Source organism: Giraffa tippelskirchi, chromosome 1, assembly GCF_054371585.1.
Source record: "Giraffa tippelskirchi isolate mGirTip1 chromosome 1, T2T-mGirTip1v1.2.pri, whole genome shotgun sequence".
Taxonomy (NCBI): Eukaryota; Metazoa; Chordata; class Mammalia; order Artiodactyla; family Giraffidae; genus Giraffa; species Giraffa tippelskirchi.
In genome coordinates, this window is record NC_137275.1 from 100,073,373 (window position 1) to 100,075,726 (window position 2,354).

General features: G+C 42.1%; 1 pseudogene; it reads left to right on the forward strand.

Annotated features, from left to right (window-relative positions):
• The first annotated feature begins 534 nt into the window (after positions 1-534).
• LOC145545015 (heterogeneous nuclear ribonucleoprotein K pseudogene) lies at positions 535-1,918 on the forward strand (annotated as a pseudogene).
• The last annotated feature ends 436 nt before the right edge of the window (positions 1,919-2,354 follow it).

Below are 2,354 nucleotides of genomic sequence, written 5' to 3' on the forward strand. Positions count from 1 at the left end.
AGTCGCCTGACCCATGTGATCTCCCCTTTTGTGTTAGTTTCTTTGGGTTAATTAAAAAACCTACAGGACTGAGTGGCTTAAAACAATAGAAATTTATTTCTCACCGGTTTGGAGATGAGACCAAAATCCTAGTGTGGGCAAGGGCCATGATGCCCCTGAAAGTGCCATGGAAGGATATGTTCCATCCCTCTCTCCTAGGTGGTGGGTTTTAAAATAGCAGAACCCTCCTGGAAAGGATTTGGGTAGTTTCTTAAAAATTAAAACACAAGTTTACCAGATGCCAAAGCAATTCCACTCCAAGGTATCTGCTCAAGAAAAATAAAAGCATATGTCCACACAAAGAGGCATAAATGAATGCTTATAGTAGCATTATTCATAATATTCAAAAAATGGAGGAGGAAAAAGGAGGGAGCTTCAGGCAAAAGCACTGCAGATGCCATTATCCTTTGTTTCTCTGCTGCACCAACATCCACGTCTTGCCTACTTCCCCGTTATTTGCGGCCTATAGATGGTGTGTCCCTTGAACACAAGAAAATGGAAATTGAACAGCCATAGGAAACCTTTCCCAACATGGAAACCAATGGCGAATTTGGTAAACGCCCTGCTAAAGATATGGAAGAGGAACAAGCTTTTAAAAGATCTAAAAACACTGATGAGATGTTTGAATTATGCATTCTGCTTCAGAGCAAGAATGCTGGGGCAGTGATTAGAAAAGGAGGCAAGAATATTAAGGCTCTCCGTACAGACTGCAGTGCCAGTGTTTCAGTCGCAGACAGTGGTGGCCTCGAGCACATATTGAGTATCAATGCTTATGCTGAAACGATAGGAGAAATTCTGAAGAAAATCATCCCTACCTTGGAAGAGGGCCTGCAGTTGCCATCACCCACTGCAACTGGCCAGCTCCTGCTGGAATCTGATGCTGTTGAATGCTTAAATTACCAACACTATAAAGGAAGTGACTTTGACTGCAAGTTGAGACTGTTGATTCATCAGAGTCTGGCAGGAGGAATTACTAGAGTCAATGCTGCTAAAATCAAAGAACTTCGAAAGAACACTCAGACAACAATCAAGCTTTTCCAGGAATGTTGTCCTCAATCTACTGACAGAGTCATTCTTATCAAAGTAAAACCTGATAGGGTTCTAGAGTGCATAAAGCTCATCCTTGATATTATATCAGAGTTTCCCATCAAAGGACAGACTCAGCCATATGATCCCAATTTTTATGATAAAACCTAGGATTACGGTGATTTTACAATGACGCGTGATGACCGCTGTGGACGTCCTGTGGGTTTTCCCATGCAGGGAAGAGGTGATTTTTGGCAGAATGCCTCCTGGTTGGGGTGGGTGTCCAGTGCCTCCCTCCCGAAGAGATTATGATGATATGAGCCCTCATTGAGGACCTCCTACACCCCATCCCAGACGAGGAGGCAGAGGTGGTAGTAGAGCTCGGAATCATCCTCTTCCACCACCACCACCACCACCACCTAGAGGAAGAGATCTGATGGTCTATGACAGAAGATGAAGACCTGGAGACCTATACGATGGCATGGTTGGTTTCAGTGTTGATGAAACCTGAGACCCTGCCATAGATATATGGAGCCCATCAGATGGCTTATGAACCACAGGGTGGTTCTGGATATGATTATTCCTGTGCAGGGGGTTATGGCTCATATGGTGATATTTGTGGACTTATTACTACACAAGTAACTATTCCCTAATATTTGGCTGGATCTATTATTGGCAAAGGTAAATTGAACAAATTCGTCATGAGTCAGGACCTTCAATCAAAGTTGATGAGCTTTTTGAAGGATCTGAAGATTGGATCATTACTATTACAGGAACACAAGACTGGATACAGAATACACAGTATTTGCTGCAGAACAGTGTAAAGCAGTATGCACATAGTGAAGGATTCTAAAGCAAGATTTTTTTTTTCTTTTTTATAATGTGAGGCAGTCTTCTGGAAAGTTTTCTAAGACTAGTGAAGAACTGAAGGAGTCCTGAGCATTTTTTTTTTAATCTGCTTCTGTTTAAAAAGCATTGAAACATGTGTATTATCATATGTGAAACAGAACACCATTTCATGTTCGATGCATGAGACAAGGGCTCAGGGCCGGGGCAATGGGATGACCCAGAGGGATGGGATGGGGAGGGAGGTGGGTGGGGGGTCCAGGAAGGGGAACACATGTAAACCCATGGCTGATTCATGTCAATGTATGGCAAAAACTATTACAATATTGTAAAGTAATTAGCCCCCAACTAAAATAAATAAATTTATATATAAAAAAAAAAAGCCAACATTCCTCACCTTCATAGGTGTTCTGAATTTGAGGTGTAGTGAAATCTTTGCTATT